Source organism: Trichosurus vulpecula, chromosome 6 (assembly GCF_011100635.1).
Source record: "Trichosurus vulpecula isolate mTriVul1 chromosome 6, mTriVul1.pri, whole genome shotgun sequence".
In the NCBI taxonomy this organism is placed as follows: domain Eukaryota; kingdom Metazoa; phylum Chordata; class Mammalia; order Diprotodontia; family Phalangeridae; genus Trichosurus; species Trichosurus vulpecula.
Genome location: NC_050578.1, coordinates 123347367 through 123359013, shown reverse-complemented (window position 1 = coordinate 123359013; position 11647 = coordinate 123347367). Strand labels below are relative to the sequence as shown.

At 35.8% G+C, this 11647-nt stretch overlaps 1 pseudogene; it reads left to right on the top strand.

Annotated features, from left to right (window-relative positions):
* Window positions 1-760: 760 nt before the first annotated feature.
* Window positions 761-11286, top strand: LOC118854736 (annotated as a pseudogene).
* Window positions 11287-11647: the final 361 nt, after the last annotated feature.

Below are 11647 nucleotides of genomic sequence, written 5' to 3'. Positions count from 1 at the left end.
AGGGGCCTCAGAATCCACCTTTCTTTAACATATAAATTATAGTCTACCATAGATGTCCCTCACAAATGTTGTGTTTTCATGTCCCTTCCTTCTGTTTTCCATGCTTCAACACTTCAGGTGCCTCTGAAAAAAAGCCAGTTGTTTAATTTCTTTGATTAGCATCCCTCTAGCTGTGAACTTGCTAGACCTGTTGTTGATAGCTATTAACAAACTGTTAACCCCTGCCTTTCAGAACATACTTGAACAACATAACACCTAAGAGAATCCCTTCTTAACTTTATGAAGCATTTATTATAAGCAGAAGCAAGCAATAAGTACAGTCTTTATCATCTCTCCTCACTCGGATTTGAACCTATGTGCAGGCATATGTCATTTTACTGTACTGCAGATATAGCAATTTTTTCAACAAATTAAAGGTTTGTGGCAAACCTGTCTCAAGCTAGTCTATCAGGACCATCTTTTTTAAACAGCATATGAGCCCATCACATCTTTGTGACATATTTTGGTAGTTCTTGCAATATTTCAAACTTGTTCATTATGATTATATCTAGGATCAGTGACCTTTGATGTTACTATTGTAATTTTTTGGGGGGATGCCACGGATCGTGTACATCTAAGACAGAGAATTTCATTAATAAATGTTGAGTATGTTCTGACTGTTTCACAGGCTGGCCATTTGTCTCTCTCTCTCCTTCTCCTTGGGCCTCCCTATTCCTTGAGACATAACAATATTGACATTTAGCCAACTATTAAGCCTACCATGGCCACTAAGTGTTCAACTGAAATGAAGTCAATTAATGTGGGAAACTTCATTGCTGTCTTATTTTCAGAAATTGTCACAGTCACCCCAACCATCAACAACCACCACCCTGCTCAGTCAGCATCCATCAACTTTGAGGTAAAGCCCTCTACCAGCAAAAAGATTATGACCTGCTGAATGAAGATAGTTGACATTTTTTTAAAGTAAGAAAGTAATTTTAATTGAGGATTATGCATTTTTAGATATTTTATGCAATAATAGACCTCAGTAATTTATATGCACTGGTAAACCAAAAAATTCATGTGACCTCTTTATTGTGATATTTGCTTTATTACAGTGGTCTGGAACTGAACTCATAATATTTCTGAGGTATACTTATATGTTGCTGTGTCATGGAGACTAATGAGTTGGGACAGTAGAAAGCCTTCATGGAACTTAAGCTGGATAAAGATAATTTGTAAATAGAAAGAAAAAGATACTCCAAGATGTGTAACTAGGAGAGGATGTGACACACGCACATTGAGGCTTTGTGTGTGTATAAGAGTGTGTGTGTGTGTGTAAGAAGTTTGGGATTTTTTTTTCCTAATTTTGGGAAATACCTTCAGCCTAGTAACTGAAGTGTACTTTAAACAAGTGGTAAAATTGTCATTATGATTCAATCCAATCAACATTTATTACTTAATTATTATGCCCTGGGCACTGTGCTAGATGGGCAGGGATAGAGATAGAAATACAAAAAATAAAACACACCCTTCACACAAGATGCTTACATTTTAACAGAGTAAACAATGGTAACATATATAATTGAATATAGAATAAATATGAAAATAACCAATGAAAAATTAATACAATCTAGTTAAATATAAGGTAATTCAGGATGGAGGGCACCAGAAGTAGAGGGGACCAGAGGAAAACACACACACACACACACACACACACACTTCGTTTGGAAGTTCTCGCTTAAGCTATGTTTAAAGAAGAGAGGGACTCTACAATATAGGCATGAGTAGGTAGTGCTTTGGAGTATCATGTGAAAAGAAAGGAGATGGCCAATTTGTCTGGATTACAGAGTTTGGGAGAAGGACCAATATAAAGAGAGCCTGGCGCCAGGCTGTAAAGGGCTTTCAAAGCTAAACAGTCTTCTGAACAGCACACTACCTATTTGGAAGGCAGATCACTGTGTGTCCACATACCTATTCCAACAAAATCCTGAAATTTGTTCCAGATCAGGAAATTATGAAGAAAAACAATGAGAAACTACTTCTTTGACCACCAAAACAGAGGTCAATGAAAAACCAAAAAACAATTAAAAAGGCGGCAAAGACAGCACTAGTACAGGTTAGCTTCTCACTGGGACTGCAGAGAGGTAAGAGGGAAAAATAGTCTTCAAGATTCTGTGCCTACAGGCAGCAGGAATAGAAGGCTCACTTGAGAAAGGTCCACTTTGAAACCCAGAAAATGGCAGTTGGCCGTGACCAGCATAGTCATTGCATACCTTTGCAGCCAGTACACTTCAGGAACCAAGGTCTCTGAAGTCTCTAACACTCTCTCCTAAGATATCAGAGTGTCTGAAGATCCACCATTCTGAACCTCAAAGTTTCAGAGCATCCAATCACAGCAAGGATAGCTCAGCAGATGATCCAAGGGTACTCAGGACAAGACCAAGTAGAGCTAAATTATACTTGGGCTTTACTGGTTAGATTTGTTCCTCAAATACCAAACTTTAAACCCAGTTCACTCTGGAGCTCATAGATTGGACAATAGGTCCCTGCCCAAGCACCACCTAATGGCTATTTTTTGGGCTCACCTGGCTCAGGGTGAATATAAATAGTATCTGTTTCTCTTTTGGCCAGCAACCCTGAGGGTCTTCCCCTCACAGTTTGATTTTTTTTTCTGATTATAGGGGGCATCCCTTGACTCAATTCTTAAAGAGGCCTATTCACTGAAAGTTACCTAAGTCAAAGTGAGAATCTGAAAAGATCTTAGCTTAAAAGGGCCAGGGTCTCCCATTGCATCCTGGGCCATCTCCAGTCTTCCTGATGAATATGTGGCCACTGATCCCAGATGATTCTGGAGGAGAAAGTGAGGCTGGTGACCTTGCACAGCTCTCGCTCACTCAAAGTCAACTGCAAGTCATGTCATTATCTCCCTGATGTCATGGTCCTCTTCGAGAACAAAAGATAAACACACAACCACAAACCCAAAACTGCTGCAAAGAACAAAAGCTGGAGAGATGAGAAGAAAAATCAAATACAAAAACCCCAAAATACTAACCTGTATTAAAATTATTTTGAATTTAGATACCATATACCATACATTTCTTCTATTTTAAAAAAAAATTTTTGATTTTGCTAATATTTTTTGATGTCACATAATTATTTATTTATTGATTTATCTGGTATACTCTAATTGTCAGGGAGCATGTTACTTGGAGAGTGCTTTAAAAGAGAAAGTCATAAATTTGATCGATCCTTATAAAATAAGAACTTTTGAGTGATGTGGAAGGGCTTTGTAGTCCTACAAGTGAATGAGGATACATTCTATCAAGGAATGACTTCAGCCACATTCAACACACTAATAAACTTAGAGATTTCAAGTTCTTCAGCAATTCCACAGACACTAGGTATTTTTTTTTGTTTGTTTCATTTTGTTGTTATTTTTTGTTTGTTTTTTTCTGAGTAGAGTGGGATGGACAACTCAAAGTCTCTGGAATATGATACAGAAAGGGTAGCAATAGATGGAGAGTAGGACCAGACCTCTCACATTTACGTCAAGGTCCTTTTTTGTTAAGAGTGACTGCCAACACCAAGTTGTATAAATTGGCCCAGCAAGCCAATGTTAAGGAGAATGAAATAGGACAGGAGGAAGAGGAAACCTTGCAGCCAAATGAGGCACTGCTAGAGGATCAGAATGTCCCAGCTATCATTTTCAGGAGCCTAAATCTGATCCCAATCTCAAAGATCGATCCCAATCATCACAATAAATTGAATAACAACTACAACAACAGAAGGAATTCATTTAAAAATCAACAACTATTAATAACTTTTTGTTTTAAATTAAATTTTGTTTTTTTAATTAAAATATCTTTTCTCCCTCCCATCCCCTACCATTAGAAAGCAAGAAAAACAAAACACATATTAAAAACAGGCATAGTCAAGCAAAACAAATTCCAGCAAATGATAGTTGATAGTGTGAGAAACGTGGTTTTGGCGATCACTGGACTTCCTAGGCAGGGCCAAAATCCTGAAGAAGAACCCTGTGATAATCCCTAGGGAAGGCTGTACAGACTCCCAGAGGAAGACCAAGTGGTAGCCATCCCTTAAATCTGTGGGGATCACAGGGCCTCCTAGGGGTCAGACCCTAAGGAAGACCCAAGTGATGGCCCCTTAGGATGGCAGTAAGATCACAAGGCTCCCGAGACAGGGCCGGAAGTCCCATGTGATGTCCCCTTAAGAAGGCCGTGCAGACCACAGGGTTCCCCAAGGGAATCCAGAGTGGTAGCCCTCTTAACACCGCAGTGGGGATCACAGGACACCCCAAGACAAGATCCAGGAGTAAGCCTGGCGAGCTTCCGCTGCCTGTTGCTTCCCTTCACTTGACCTTAGGAAAATCCATGTGATTTGCCCATTCACACCCAAAGAATTCAGGACCAGAGTGGGCAGAGGAAGGTATTTTATTACGCTCCCCGGGAGAGCGGGTGTAGTGCTCGCGGGAACACTCACACAGATACAGCTGCAGGAGCAGGGGTAACCATTCCCTCCACTCCTGCTAGAGTCATGGTTAGTTTACAATCTTTGTTTTTTTACATAGTTTTCCTGGGTTATACAGTTTATATAAATAGGATAATAAAGATACAGAAGCAAAAGTGAAGTTAATTAGATTTTCCTTGTCTTAGTTTAGGATTAAACTATATTCTTTTACTTCCCCTACTTTCCCTCTTTAACATATGCAAATGATGCAAATCAGTAGGCCTGGATTCTTGACCAAGACCAGACCCTAGATAAGCTTGAACAGGTTCAAGTGGGTTTGGCCTCTCTAATTCCCCAGACTGCCTTCTCAAAAAGTATGCACATGCGTACAAGCCTCTGACCTCTCACCTGACCGACCTTGAGGCCTGGTCTCTGCTAAAGCTGGGGTGGGGGAGGGCAGGAAGCACACCTTTAGTTCTGTGGAAACAAAACTCCTCCTCCCATTTCTTACAATAGATAGATAGATAGATAGATAGATAGCTATAGACACATTCACATACATATTTATATATACACAAATGCGCTAGTATGTTTCATCATGAGAACACTAAAATTGCAGTTGGGTATTGCGTTGATCAGTTACTCATTCTTCCAAAGTTATTTTTCTTTACAGTATTGTCCTTATTTAACTCTGCATGGTTTTATTTCAATCAAATATCTTGTAAAGAACATATTGTTATATGATATTTTCTAATTTATTCTGATATCCTCTTCCATCATATATGGTTGAGCTCATCCCATTCACATTCACAATTATGCCTATTAGTTTTGTATTTCCCTCCACTGTATTGTTTTACTTTTTTACATTTCTCTTTTCTCCTGTACTTGTATGTCAGTGTTTCTAAACAGCTCTGACTTTTTTGGCCAATAATGCTTGGAAGTCTTTGATTTTATTAAAGATCAATTTTTCTTCTGTAGGGCTATACTAAGTATTGCTGTGTATGATATTGTTGGTTGGAAGCCTGTATATTTTTCCTTTGGGAAATTTATATTTCAAGTTCTCTTTTCCCTTAAAGTGGTGGTTTGCTTAATCCTGTTGGATTCTAATTGTGGCTCCTTGGTTCTTAGATTCTTCTTTCTGTTAGCTTGCTTTATTTTTCCTTTTTGGCAGAGAAGCTCTGGATTTTGGTTGTAATGTCCTTGGCCATTCTCATTTTGGGGTTTCAGTAGGTGAACTCTTGAATTATTTATGCTTTCACTTTGTCATCTGTTTCTAAATGATCTAGAGAGTTTTATGATTTCATTAAATATAAGGCCTAGGCACTTTTTTGGACATGGATTTCAAAAAGCCTGATGGTTCTTACATTATTTCTTTTTGATCTATTTTGCAAGTTTGCTGATTTTTGCTGTGAGATATTTTATATTTTCTTCTGTTTTTTTTCATTATTTTGACTTCAATATTTTTTGTTTCATGTAGTCATCAGCTTCTATTTAGCCCACACTAATTTTCATGGAGTTGAATTTTTGTTCCAAGCTTTTAAAAGTTTATTTTGAATTCTTTCTTCTGATGCTCTCACATATCCTCTCCCCTTGCCACCAATTTTAAACCTATAGCCTTCTCATTTGTATTATAAAATATTTTACATTCTTTTTTTAAATTTTTACTTCATATTCTCCAGAACAAGAAATTTTTAACTTCTAATTGAAATTGTCCTCAGCTATATTTTTCTTTGAGTTTTTAATTATAGGTGTTTCTCAGTAAAGTATGAGACAAAATAATTTTCCAAGGAGAAAGGAAGAGTGGGGTTTGTGACTTGAAGAGATGGGAAATTTGGAACAGTTATTGTGAAAAAGACAATACAGAGTTAATAAGAAAAGGGTAAAGAAAATAAATGGACTGATGTGCAGAAGTGACATCCTATTTGAGATTCTATAGCAAAAATATGTAGTGGACACAGTCATCAAGGTTACTTCAGAGCCAAGAATCTTGAGCATCTTTAAACATGTCGCGTGATATAGAAGTCCTTTAACACCCTCATTGCCTTCCTTTGGACACTTACCAGCTCATCAGTGTCCCTTTTGAAATATTGTTTTGGATGATATCCAAAATACAGAAGCTATTTCCATAAATTTATAACAATGACTTTAACTAACTTAAAATATATTGATAGAATTCAGAGTCGGAATACCTGGGCTGAACTAGCTCTGTGAATTGAGACAAACCATTCTGCCTCTGTGCTTCAGTTTAATAATCTGAAAAACTGGGAACAATGATACTTACCATTCCTAATTTATGTGATTGTCTAGAGGAGAGTGATCTGTAAATTATAAAATGCTATATAGGTGTGAGGTGTTTTCAGTGTTGGCTTTAGGAAATCATTTCAATAGAAAGCTAGCAATAAACGATGAATTCACACTGACTCTCACTATGGAAAATAGATGCTATTAAAATTAAGAAACAACCAAGTACTTCAAATTGGATGCTAAATAATCAAATGGATTTTAAAACCTATAGAGTTTTATTATTCTGTTATTGGTGGTTTATATGGCACATACTTAATTGGCTGAATTAATAATGAAGAATAGCAGTTTGGTGCCTATGCAATTCATTTACCATACAAGAGTTTGCTAGTTAGCATGTAGGAAAGTGGTCAGTCATTATTAATGTATCTCCTGTTCATTGGGCTAACATTAATCAGATTGAATTAATGTAGTGTTACTTTTATCTTAAGCTGGCATTAATAAATGCCTAATTATTTTTAAAATGGGCCATGCCACATTATCAAAATATTTTATGGGAAACAACATTTAGCATTTTTAAAGTATTTTCTTGGCTTTAATATTGCAGATAAATTGTTATTTGGTTTTCTGCTTTGGTACACCCTTTAAAAAACACTATTATATTGCCAACTATGTGTCAGGCATTGTGTTAAGTGCTTTACAATTATTATCTTATAATAACAACAACAACCCTGGGAGGTAGGTATAGTTATTATTTTCTGTATTTTACAGGTGAAGAAATTGAGGCAGGTAGAAGTTGTGATGTGCCTAGGATCACATAGCTTGTATGTGAGGTGAGATTTGAATTCCCTTAAAGCTAAATCAACAGATTCTAAATTAAGATAATAGAGGGGGACACCAAGTCAGAACAAAGAATATATAGCAACAAAGAGAAATCAGCTAAATTAATGATAGAAGAAAAAGTAAAGGAAACAAGAAAAGAAAAGAAACAATCCAAAAAGGAAGTAAAACCCAGAACACTTCAAAATCATCTTGTAGTAAAAATTGCCCAGAGAAAAAAGTGCCATTGATTGATTGGGTGGTGATTAAAAAGAACTATCTCTACTACATTAAAATGAACTGGGATGGTCCTCCCTCAATTAAGAAATATTTCTATGTAGAATCTTCAAAGGCAAAATTAATGTCACAATCCCAAGTAGCTAAGGGGAGGGAAGAAATAATATAATGTATAATGCTTTAAGAGAACATGAAAAACATACAATTGTCAATCCAGAGTGTACATTTCTTTTTCATATAATTAATTAATTTACTTTCAGTTTTTAACATTCAGTTCCACAAGCTTTTGAGTTTTAAATTTTCTCTACCTCCATCTCCTCCCCCTTGCCCAAGATGGCATGCGATCTGATATTTCATCTTAAACATTTTCACATTAGTCATGTTATAAAGAATAATTAGAACGAAAAGGATGAACCACAAGAAAGAAGAAACAAAAAAAAGAAAACAAAAAAGATCTGTATTCAGACTCTATAGTACTTTCTCTGGATGTAGATAGCATTTTTCACATGAGCCTTTTCGAGTTGTCTTAGTACCTTGCATTGCTAAGGAGAACTAAGTCAATCAGTTAGTCATCACACAATGTGGCTGTAACTCTTTACAATATTTTCCTGGTTTTGCTCACCTTACCCATCATCAGTACAAAGAAGTCTTTCTAGGTTTTCCTGAAGCTTACCTGCTCATCATTACTTATATCACATAGTATCCCATTACATTCATATACTACAGCTTGCCCAAATTGATGGACATCCCCTCAGTTTCCAATTCTTTGATACCACAGAAAGAGCTGCTATGAATATTATTGAACATGTGGGTCCTTTTCCCATTTTTATGATTTCTTTGGGATATAGCCCTAGAAGTGGTATTGCTAGGTAAAAGGTTATGCACATTTTTATGGCTCTTTGGGCATAGTTCAAAATTGCTCTGCAAAATGGTTGGATCAGTTCGCAACTCCACCAACAATGTGGTAGTGTTCCAATTTTCACACATTTTCTCCAGTGTTTATCATTTTCCTGTTTTGTCATATTAGCCAATCTGATAGGTGTGATGTGGTACCTCAGAGTTTTTTTGATTTGTGTTTCTCTAAGCAACAGTGATTTAGAACATTTTTATATGACTAAAGATAGTTTTACTTTTTTCCTTTGAAAACAGCCTGTTCATATCTTTCGAACATTTATCAATTGTATTCTTATAAATTTGACTCAGTTCTATATATATTTTAGAAATGAGGCCTTTATCAGAGACGCTGGTTGCAAAATTTTTTCCCCAGTTTTCTGCTTCTCTCCTAGTCTTGGTTATATTGGCTTTGTTTGTACAAAAACTTTTCAATTTAATACAATCAAAATTATTCAGTTTGTATTTCATAATGTTCTCTGTCTCTTGTTTGGTCATAAATTCTTCTGTTCTCCATAAATCTGACAGGTAAAATACTCCTTGCCCTCCCAGTTTGGTTATGGTATCAGCCTTTATATCTAAATTGTGTACCCATTTTGACTTTATTTTGGTATGTTGTGTAAGATATTGGCCTATGCCCAGTTTCTGCCATACTATTTTCTAGTTTTCCCAGCAGTTTTTGTCAAATAATGAGTTCTTATCCCATAAACTGGGGTCTTTGGGTTTATCAAACAGTAGATTACTATAGTCACTGAGTAGTGTGTCTTGGGTACCTAACCTATTCCATTGATCCACCACTCTATTTCTTAGCCACTACCAAGTAGTTTTGATGATTGCTGCTTTATAATATAGGATCTGGTATGGTTAGGCCACCTTTCCTAGCATTTATTTTCACTAATTCTCTTGATATTCTGAACATTTCATTCTTCCAGATGAAATGTGCTATTATTTTTTCTAGTTCTATAAAATAATTTTTGGTAGTTTGATTGGTATGGCACTAAATAAGTAAATTAATTTAGGTAGAATTGTCATTTTCATTATACTAGCTTGGGCTACCCATGAGCAATTCATGTTTTCCCAATTATTTAGATCTGAATTTATTTGTGCAATAAGTATTTTGTAATTGTGATCATACAGTTCCTGGGTTTGTTTTGGCAGGTAGACCCCAAAATATTTTAAAATATCTATAGTAATTTTAAATAGAATTTCTCTTTCTATCTCTTGCTGTTGGGCTTTGTTAGTAATATATAGAAATGCTGATAATTTATGAGGGTTTATTTTATATCCTGCAACTTTTCTAAAGTTGTTTATTATTTAAAGTAGCTTTTTACTTGATTCTTCTAGGATTCTTTAAGTGTATCATCATATCATCTGCAAAGAGTGATGGCTTTGTTTCTTCTTTGCCTATTCCAATTCCTTCAACTTCCTTTTCTTCTCTTATCGCTAAAGCTAATGTTTCTAGCATCATATTGAATAACAGTGGTGATGATAGACATCCTTGTTTCACTCCTGACCTTATTGGAAATGATTCCAGGTTATTCCCATTATATATAATGTTTGCTGATGGTTTTAAGTAGATGCTACATTATCATTTTAAGGAAGACTCCATTTCTTCCTATACTCTTTAGCTTGTTTTTTTTTAAATAGGAATGGGTGTCATATTAGAGTGTATATTTCAAGATGCATTTGATCATTATGCTGATGTTAAGGCTGATATAAAGAAAGTAGGTTTCAACAGAACTATATAGCAAAGCATGATCCCTTTGGGGCATAAGTAACACTTCTTCATCCATATACTAAAGTACCAGAAGGGAGGAAAAAGGACAGTCTTGGAATGCTCATACTGATACCAACTAGAAAATTAGCTCTATATGTTAAGCATGACTGCAAAAACTACACTTAAAAGGAATTGAAAGTATTTGTATATATGCTGGTGAAGACAGAAGATGACAGACAGAACATATTACTTAGGGGTAAATATTGTGATTGCTACTTCTGGTAGACTCAATGATCTACAAATGAAAGAATTTATCAAACTGAATAGCATCACATATTTGGCTGTAAATACCATAAAGCAGAAGATAAATCATAACCACAGAGCAAAAGAATCCTGCTCTTGTACATCTCTTCAATGATTCCATGAAATCTGAAGATAAAGTAATTTTTTTAGGCAGAAAACCCTTTGCTGATGATACATCCAGTGACCTGGGAATTGATGGTTTACCCGTACAGTCACTATTACATGGTAACTGAGAACAAAGTGATCATGAATCAGCACTGAATGAGTTTAAAATAAGAATAGTAAGAATATTGATAACTACAGATGTGGCATCATGAGGTTTTGATGTCTCAGGGATCACCCACATTTTTAACTTTGATTTTCCTGGAAACCTTGAGAGTATGTCCATACAGTAAGATGTAGCGGAAGAAGATTCATATAGGCGATTCAATTACACTACTTACTAGGAATGATTGCAGTATAGCAGATGAATTAATCAATATTTTGGAGAGAGACAAACAGGAAATTTCAAATGAGCTCATATCGATGACTGAATGATATAAACAACACAAGCAGAAGAAAGAAAAAAGAAAAAAGATGAAGAAAGAAACATTGCAAGAACTCCTGGAAAGACAAGAAACATTTATTGATCTTGGAAAGTACGTACAATCCAGGAAACAACTTACGCTTGGGGTTGTGGCCTTCCAGCTTAGCAAAAGCTAAACAATGAACCAGTCAGAGGACGTGAGAGGAAAGAGGATTCTGGTTTGTTGCTGCTGTTGTTTGTTTGTTGTTTTTTTATTTTTTTAAATATTTTCAAGAAACAATAATATTAAAAATTTCTGATTGGCTATAACATTGAAGGGGCAGCCAGGTGACACAGTAGATAGAGTGCTAGGCCTGTCAGGAAGACCTGAGTTCAAATTTGACTCAGCTTCTTACTAGCAGTGACCCTTGGGAAGTCATTTTACCCTGTTTGCTTCAGTTTCTTCATCTGTAAAATGAGCGAGA